The sequence below is a fragment of the Tinamus guttatus genome, unplaced genomic scaffold (assembly GCF_059628265.1).
Source record: "Tinamus guttatus ecotype Peru unplaced genomic scaffold, ASM5962826v1 Tinamus_guttatus_pri_ptg000467l, whole genome shotgun sequence".
NCBI classification, from domain to species: domain Eukaryota; kingdom Metazoa; phylum Chordata; class Aves; order Tinamiformes; family Tinamidae; genus Tinamus; species Tinamus guttatus.
Genome location: NW_028289001.1, coordinates 247750 through 257241, shown reverse-complemented (window position 1 = coordinate 257241; position 9492 = coordinate 247750). Strand labels below are relative to the sequence as shown.

The 9492-nt window shown below is 48.1% G+C and overlaps 1 protein-coding gene across 1 annotated transcript in view; it reads left to right on the top strand.

Moving 5' to 3' along the window:
* The first annotated feature begins 3335 nt into the window (after window positions 1-3335).
* Window positions 3336-9492, top strand: part of LOC104572732 (soluble lamin-associated protein of 75 kDa-like) — a 30401-nt gene continuing 24244 nt past the window's right edge. Inside the window, exon 1 of the mRNA XM_088532708.1 lies at window positions 3336-3413. The gene's annotated coding sequence lies outside the window, so the exon portion shown is untranslated. The remainder of the gene's footprint in view (window positions 3414-9492) is intronic.

The following is a 9492-nucleotide window of genomic DNA, read 5'->3' as shown; positions in this document are numbered from 1 at the left end:
TGTGTGCGGTCCCAGCGTCATGATCTCATCGGAATCACAGAGACGTGGTGGGATAGCTCGCACGACTGGAGCGCTGCCATGGAAGGCTATGTGCTCTTTAGGAAGGACAGGCTGGGAAGGCGAGGTGGTGGAGTTGCTCTTTATGTGAGAGAGCAACTGGAATGCATGGAGCTCAACCTGGGAGTCGAGGATGAGCGAGTTGAGAGCTTGTGGGTAAGGATTAGAGGGCAGGCTAATGTGGGAGACACTGTGGTGGGTGTCTGCTACCGGCCACCTGACCAGGACGAGGAGGTTGATGAGGCCTTCTATAGGCAGCTGGATGTTGCCTCACGGTCACAGGCCCTGGTTCTCATGGGGGACTTCAACTACCCCGACATCAACTGGGAGGACAACACAGCCAGGCACAAACAGTCCTGGAGGTTCCTGCAGAGCGTCGACGATAACTTTTTGACGCAGGTTGTGGAGGAGCCGACGAGGAGAGGTGGGCTACTGGACCTCGTGCTATCAAATAGGGAGGGCCTAGTAGGAGATGTTAAGGTGGGGGGTAGCCTCGGCTGCAGTGACCATGAGTTGGTGGAGTTCACGATTCAGCGAGGAGGAGGCAGGGCTGTAAGTAGCCTTGCGACGATGGACTTCAGGAGGGCCAACTTTAGCCTCTTCAGAGACCTCCTCGGTAGAATCCCATGGGCTAGTGCTCTAGAAGGCAGGGGGGCCCAAGAGAGCTGGTTAGTTTTCAAGCGGCACTTCCTCCACGCCCAGCAGCAGTGCATCCCTGTGTGTAGGAAGGGAGGCAGAGGGGGCAGGCGACCTGCGTGGATGAGCCGGGAGCTTGTGGCAATGCTCAAGCAGAAGGCAGCGGTATACAGAATGTGGAAAAAGGGACAGGCCCCCTGGGAGAAATACAGGAACATAGTCAGGGAGTGCAGAGATGCGACAAGGAAAGCTAAGGCACGACTGGAAGGCAAGCTGGCAAGGGACGTTAAAAACAACAAAAAAAAATTCTTCAAATACATTAACAGCAAAAGGAAGATCAGGGAGAACGTGGGTCCGCTGGAGGACGGGATGGGCACCTTGGTTACAAATAACACAGAAAAAGCAGAGTTGCTCAATGCCTTCTTTGCTTCGGTGTTTACCAAGGGTAGCCCTTTAGAGCCCCAGGCCCTAGAGACAAGAGAAGAAGCGGGTGGAGAGGAAGACTTGCCCTGGGTAGAGGAAGATTGGGTCAGAGAGCACCTAAGGAACCTCGATACCCACAAATCCATGGGCCCTGATGGGATGCACCCCAGAGTGCTGCGGGAGCTGGCAGATGCCATAGCTAAGCCGCTCTCCATCATCTTTGAAAGATCCTGGAGAACGGGGGAGGTGCCGGAAGACTGGAAGAAGGCCAATGTCACGCCAGTCTTCAAAAAAGGCAAGAAGGAGGACCCAGGCAACTACAGGCCAGTCAGCCTCACCTCCGTCCCCGGAAAAGTGATGGAACGGCTCATACTGGCTGTTGTCTCCAGGCACATGGAGGACAAGAAGGTGCTCAAGAGTAGTCAGCATGGATTCACCAAGGGAAAATCTTGCCTGACTAACCTGATAGCCTTCTATGATGAAATGACCGGCTGGATAGACGAGGGGAGAGCGGTGGATGTCGTCTATCTCGACTTCACCAAGGCTTTTGACACCGTCCCTCACAACATCCTCCTGGGCAAGCTCCGGAAGTGTGGGATAGATGAGTGCACAGTGAGATGGATTAGGAACTGGCTGGATGGCAGGGCCCAGAGAGTGGTGATCAGCGGTGCAGAGTCTAGTTGGAGGCCTGTGGCTAGTGGGGTCCCCCAGGGGTCAGTCCTTGGTCCAGTCCTGTTCAATTTATTCATCAATGACCTGGATGAAGGCACAGAGTGCTCCCTCAGCAAGTTTGCTGATGATACCAAACTGGGAGGAGTAGCCGATACCCCAGAGGGCTGTGCTGCCATCCAGAGGGACCTGGACAGACTGGACAACTGGGCGGTGAAAAACCTCATGCAATTCAACAAGGCCAAGTGCAAGGTCCTGCACCTGGGGAGGAATAACCCCAGACACCAGTACAGGCTGGGGACCGAGCTTGTGGAGAGCAGCTCTGCGGAGAAAGACCTGGGTGTCATGGTGGACGACAAGTTGACCATGAGGCAGCAGTGTGCCCTCGTGGCCAAAAAGGCCAATGGGATCCTGGGCTGCATTAAGAAGAGCGTCTCCAGCAGGTCGAGGGAGGTGATCCTGCCCCTCTACTCAGCCCTGGTGAGGCCGCATCTGGAGTACTGTGTCCAGTTCTGGGCTCCACAGTACAAGAGGGATGTGGAGCTGCTGGAGAGAGTCCAACGCAGGGCTACGAGGATGATCAGGGGCCTGGAACATCTGCCCTATGAGGAGAGGCTGAGGGAGCTGGGCCTGTTCAGCCTGGAGAAGAGAAGGCTGAGAGGGGATCTAATCAGTGTATATAAATACCTCAAGGGAGGGAGTGCAGAGTACGGTCATGGTCTCTTTTCAGTGGTGGCCACTGATAGGACTAGAGGAAATGGCCGGAAACTGAAACATCAAAAATTCCATAGGAACTTAAGGAAAAATTTCTTAACAGTGAGGGTGACAGAGCACTGGAACAGGCTGCCCAGAGAGGTTGTGGAGTCTCCTTCTCTGGAGATCTTCAAAACCCGCTTGGATGCAGTCCTGTGCCACGTGCTCTAGGTGTCCCTGCGTATGCAGGGGGGTTGGACTAGATGATCTCTAGAGGTCCCTTCCAACCCTAAGCATTCTATGATTCTATGATTCTATGATTCTAGAAGATGCATCATTACAGTCTCCTTATTACTTTTGCATTATCTAGTACATAACCATGATAAAAGATGGATGACAGATGGATGACTGTTTTTCTGCAGAAGAAGGGCCAAACCTTAAAAAAAAAAAAAAAAACGAGAGAAGGAGAGGAAAACGGGCATTATTTAGCAAAAGAAAAGGCCGAGCCCGGGAGCTGCGTGCATCTCAGCGCGGCCTGGGCCGCCCATGGTGTCTGCCCGAGCTCTGCTACCTATGCACCTAAACGAGCGGCGCGGCCCCTTCCCGACTCTGTCCTAGCCGCCCCGCACCCCTTTGTGCCGGGGCCGGGCCGGGGGGTCCTGGCTGTGCCGTGGTCATGGCGGGAGGTGCCGCAGCGGGCGGGAAGTGCCGCGGCAGGCGTCAGCGGCAGGGGCGGCCGGGGCGCCGTGAACGCCCCCAGTGAGCGCGCCCGCCGCCTTCATTCATCGCTCCGTCCCTCCCTTCTTCCATCTATCTATCTATCCATCTCTCTCTCCCTCCCTCCCCTCCATCCTTCCTTCCTTCCTTCCTTCCTTCCTTCCATCCATCCTGCGCCGCCGCCTCCTGCCGCTGCCGCGGGACGCTGCCCGGCTGAGGTAGGGCAGGTGCGGCCGAGGGGTGACCTGACTCCGCGGAGGACGAGGGGCCTCGCCGGGCCCGGTAGTACCGCGGCCCTGGGGGCGGCTCCGGCTGGGCGCGGGTGGGCGGCAGGGGCCTCCCGCGGTGGGGGCCCCTCCCGGCCCAGCCCAGCCCGGCTCGGCTCAGCGCTCGGTACCGCGGGGGCTCCGGGGCTGCGGTGTCAAGTTCCATGCGAGTTTTCAGGGAAACAGCGACATCTCGGGCCAGGCCACTCCACTCTGTGTTAGATAGAGCCAGCCATCTTGTGGAAAGGCATCTATTGTAGCTTTGCAGCTGCCATCTGTGTGTGTGTGTGCATATATATATATATATATATATGCACACACACACCCACATATGTGTATATGCATGCATCTATATGCACGTGCACACACCCACCTCTGCATATCTATGCACATGCATACACACAGTTTTGTTTTCCAATACGTAATGTGTATTTTCCTTGAAAAATATATATGTTTTGATGTAGGGTTGGTGCTTCCCCTCTTAAAATGGAGAGGAAGCATCTTATTTAAGGTATCTCGTTGATGTAGCGACCCTATCCTGCTTTTAGCGTGCTAAATCTGGCCTGAGAAAGGGGGTTACTCCAGCAGCCAGGGCTGGAGCGAGCGTTTTACTGGCACTGGTGAAAAATGTGGGTGAAAAACCATCCTGTGGTATGGAGATGTGGTTCAACTGATGTTTAGTTTGTGCATGTGACTGTGTGATGGGGGAGACGACATGGGGACGGTGAGGACTTTCTCCTGTCTGCTCAATATGCACAGGAAATCATCCCCTGTGTTGGGCAACAAGGCCGTTCGTTAGTCATAGTCTGGTGCACGACCCTCTGCTTCTGTGTGTTGAGGCAGGGTGATGGGTATAACGAAATCAATGCTGCTTTGCCGAAGAACATATAAAAGATTGCTAAAGATCACAGTGATCCTGGTCTTTCTTCTTCCTCTGTTAGTCTGTAATCACCTGCATACTCAACCTGGTGGGTTAAAAAGCAAGCTTTTATTATAAAAGATTGCTAAAGATCACAGTGATCCTGGTCTTTCTTCTTCTTCTGTTAGTCTGTAATCACCTGCATACTCAACCTGGTGGGTTAAAAAGCAAGCTTTTATTAGCCAGCCGTCAGCAGACCTCTTATAGTTGACCCAAGATCTGTGCCACTCTGGACAGAGACCCGCGTTTATATAGACAGTATTAACTTCCTTATCTGCCTATTGTGTCTTCATGGCATTCACAGTTGGTTCCTCTCTCACAATTCTCTTCTTGTTTTGCAAGCTTGGAATGTTGGTTTCACAATTCTTGCCTATTCTTATCTTAATCTTCCTCAGGTGTTTTTCAGCAGAAGCAGAGAGCAGGTTAACTCCTAATCACTGCTCGGTTAACCCTTTACAAGGTCCCACTTTTTGTTGGGTCCTTCATCTCGACTCACTACAGGCACTAAATTGCCTCCTTGTTGTGCCTGTAACTACACTGGTGCTTTTTGTGATGTTTACTTGAACTCTAATTTAAGCACTTAACTTCAAAATATGAATAGTATTATTAGAGCTGAAGTATACTAATTTTATTTTCACATTGCTATGCCTTTAAGTTAGTGGCTTTTCATTTCCTCAGAGAAAAATGCCTTCCTCCAGCCCTGTAAGGTTGCAACCCAGTCATCAAGTGGTATCAGTTAAACATTCTAGAAAGCGTTAGTCATCCTCAGATTTGTGAAATGCAAAAAGTTGGGGGCAGCTATGGTAGAGACGCATACTGTGCTGGGGCTGTTGTCATCCAGAGTGGTGACTCCTGGTGTCCTCCCTTTGTAAACTGCTAATAACACTTTTTTTTTTTTTTTTGTATACAATAATAGGGAAAATGTCAAATCTAACCCTCCTCCCAAAGTTCTGCTTTCAGCAGTTTTCATAGGTACTACGTTATGCTGAGTGCAAAGGCCTGCAGTAGTTAATAACTACTGTGTTGTTTTGAACATTGACTGAAATGGTATTTGCAGTGTTTTTCGATAGCTCTTATCTACTATTCTTGCAGTTTTGTTTGCTATTGCTATTTCTTTCTTTGCACAAATTCCTGTGAGAGCATGTATTTAACCAATATAAATTTAAATTTATTTTAGTTGGTATTCTTTAGTGAGTCTGAGACTTCAAAGAAGTTTTGAAATATCTACCCAAAATATGTAAAATAATCCTTCCTAAAATGTGTGACAAGCTTTCAAATCTTCCCTAAAGTCTTTGTTAGAATTTAGTAAGAGCTATCGGGACTAACATAATCCCTTTTTTTTTTTTTCCTTTTTCTCCCCCCCCAAATGTAATCACATGATTACATGTGATCATGTAATCACACATGAAAACAAGGCATTTGCTTCTTTTGCAGTTTTTTAAAATATATATATATTATATATACTACATATATATATTATATATATAATTATATATTATATATATACACTATATATATAGTAATTAATCGCCTGTAGCTAGTTTTTTACCCTCCCACCTAGAGTGCTATGTAGCACGTGCATTTCCTGCAGGTCTGGAGCATCCATAGATTTTATGTGGCATATTTGTAGCTTGGTCAACTGTTTAGTAACTCCTTAAGTATGGAGGCCATGATTGCAGAGCTGAATGAACGGCTCGCGGTTAGTAACCATGGTCACCATCACATTCGAATTTGCATTTGGAATATTCTTGAAGCTCCCTTGATGAGATTTGCTGCTGTTTAGCTGCTGAGCCCTAACTCATTAAACTGTGGAAATGGGCATCCGCAATGGCTCATGTAACCTGCACAGTTTTGGAGTCCACCCAGGTTTGCTACAGGCAAAGACAGTGCAATCAAGAACTTAAGAACATCTGGAAATGCCTACATAGGATGACTGCAGTACCAGTCTCCCTAGGGCATTAGGTTGGCATGGCATAGCTTAACAGTCCACCAGCTGCTGCACAATGTTAGGTGGTGGGTTGGTTTTGCATATATGATCGAGAGAAGAGTTTGTTGTTCTTATTCTTCTGAAATAACTAGGAATATTTATGGATACTACTCCCAAAATGGAGGTATAATGTGATAGGAAGCATGAAGATGCAGAAACTGAACAAGCTCACGAGGAACGTGGGCACCAAGTAGGAGGGGGAGATCTTCTGGTAGAGACTGATGAGTAAAAGTGTAGAAAATCAGAGAAGAGGCAAGAGGAGGCCTCTCTTATGGACTTGCTAAAGAGGCACCTAGAGAAGTGCAGGAGGAGAACGTGGGGACATGGAGTCAGGTGAGAGCAGATGGAGGGAGGCAGGAGTTTGGTATAGGCGGGCTGGGAAGGCTGTAACTGCTGAGTACCTTGGCCAATGGGGAAAAGGAGAGGGCGTCCCTCGGTCGGGAAATTAGGATAAAAGGGGGGCTGCGTCCCCCAGCAATTGGAGAGACCCCCCCCCCCCCCCCCCCCGGGATATGTGCTGTGAGCTCTCCCTTTATTTGAATAAAGTTTTAGGACTCCTCTGTCTCCTTTTTGGACGTTCAGTTCTTGACAGTGAGATTTTTCCGCACATAATTGTGGTCTAAACTGGTATTTATAGAATGTTTTTTTCCTAGGTATTTCAATCCCCAAGACTCAGAATAGGTAGGTACCCTCCATACATATTTTAATAATTATCTTAATAGAAGTTAATATTTACTTATTTTTTATATTAGAAAAGGATGAACAACTTGTATGTAAAATTTGCTTCAGACTGTGTCCCGATCCAATGTCGGGGGAGGTTTTGATACGATCCCAAGAGCGAAATTTAAGACACCAACGGGGTCAAATGCCATACAACCTTGTTAGCTTTATTCTCATAAGCACAATAGGACAGAGAGAAGAAGAGGGGGAAAAGAAAAAAAGATAAGCAAGCGGGAGAGATGCAACAAGATTATAGTTGCCACCACCACCACCAGTCCGGCTAAGTGTCATTGGCTCTGCTTGGGTGCAGGTACAGGTGCCTCGGTGCAGGTGATGTTCTGCACATCTCGGTGCAAGTGATGTTCAGGGAAAGAAGCCGTGCATCTTGGTGCAGGTGATGATCCACACCTCGGGGGGGGGGGAGGAATACGTGCTCCTTTTATGTCCCCCTTCTCAAAGAGTCCTCCCACTTTCTTGAAGTTTTCTGGTACGTGTTACCTGCTGTGTGCTTTTGGTGTTACCCGATTCAAATGCAAATTGCTCTGGTGGGCACTGCTGAGAATGTCATTGTTCAGGTCTCGAGCTGATCTTCTCAGAGACAGCATGCCGACCCCAAGTAGATAGCTGATATTACAGTGTTCCCAGAGATAAGATGCCAGGGTTAAGAAGTGTAAATGGTGAGAGATAATGTCCTTGTTTGGGTCTCTGAGACAAGATACCGGGCATTGTTCAGGTAAATGGTGTGTCAACAGTTTTGAGACAAACACAATCCATAACAGTCTCTTACAGACTGTTGGAATAGAAGGGAGAAAATTTCAAATGTGCAATGTTTTTTTTTTTTTTAAAGTAACCCCCCTTATTTAAAGTAATATATTGGATTTAAAGTAATATATTGGATAAAGAAGCAGTAAAAGCGATGAAAACATGTTTTGTGTGTATGACAGCTTGGTTAGTCCAAACAAAGAAACATTTATGTAAATAAGTTAGCTGAGTTTGTGCTCCTAGTCAATAGAATTCCACAATTTTCACATTTTTAGAAGTGGCATATGTTACCCTTGCAGCTCATTTTTAAGTCAAAGCTAGAAGAGAAAATTACTATTTTTCCTATTTTTCCCCTGACTCTTACATCATTTCTCAGCTTTCACTGAGCTAGTGATTGAACTCAGCAAGTTGGGAAGCTGTGTAACAGCTGAGCCTCTGGGCTGGGCACAGCTGGGCTTTGCTGTCTGTGGGAGGGGCTGCTCCTCTGTGATGGGAGCAGAGCCAACGTGCACATGTGGGCACAGGCTGGAGCGAGTGGCCTGCTTTAGCAGCTGGGGTCTGCGGGCCTGTGTGCAAGCACCTTGGTGTGTGTCCTCAGAACTTCACGTTTTAATTAGAAGAGAAACTCCATTTATTTTTAAGCCCTAATTTAAATCTTGATCACCCTGCTGTCTAGCTGTTGATTTAGTTTTGTATGTATTCATTGTATCACACATGCTTTTGTCAGTTATTTTATACTGGAAGGTTCTTGGTTGGTTCTTTATGGTTTTCAAAGAAAACCAGCTGTGCAAATGAGTTGGGCTAGCTGGCTACCTCCAGTCCTTGCAGAGTTCTGCTGCAGTTGCGCTTGAGCCTCCATGCTCCTGGTAGGGTATTTCTCACTCTGCAGCAGTGCACACTCACGTTTCCCAGGTGCAGAGTGGAAGCAGATAAAAATGAAGCCACCTGCCAGGAGCCTCAGAAATCCTCTGCCACCTCAGAGCCTTATCTACTCTGTGTCTCTCCCTCATTCTTCTAAGATTAAATAGAAATTGCAGCCAGCATTCAGATATCTGTGATCTGACTCGGCTTTTGAGATTGCCCACTTGTTCTCCACTTGTTCTCTGTGCTCCCTCATCCTGTTAAATGTGGTGGTTGTTGTTGTTTCTTGAATTGATCTTTGCCCTCTGTTGCTGCAGCTGTTCCTAAAAAGGACATGCCACTTCTCACACAGGAAGCAGTACAATGTTGAGAAGGGCAAGTGATATAATTCCACAGTAAAGCAAGTGTTGTTTGTGTAAGGTCATTCCATACAGTCTTGAAAACTGTTAAATGAAATGTTACGCTTATGGAGAGTGTAGGATTTACTTTTCCATCCAGTGAAACATGCAAAGATTTATTTCCTTCATTTTTAAAATAAAGTTTGATTTCCCTCCCCTCTTCCCCCCACCCCCTAATGCTCATTTTGCACAAATGGCTGTGATGAGTTTGGTTGCTTAAGGCTATGCCCGGTGTGTTCAGTCAGTGTGGCTGGTTACTGGCTAACTGGAGGGGCGCCCCACAAGCAGCGCATGGACCCACGGCACTTCATGAGGACTCGACCCGGCAGCTTCATAGTCGTGCAGCATGGGGGGGCTCAGAGCAACAGCAGAGCACGCGGTGAG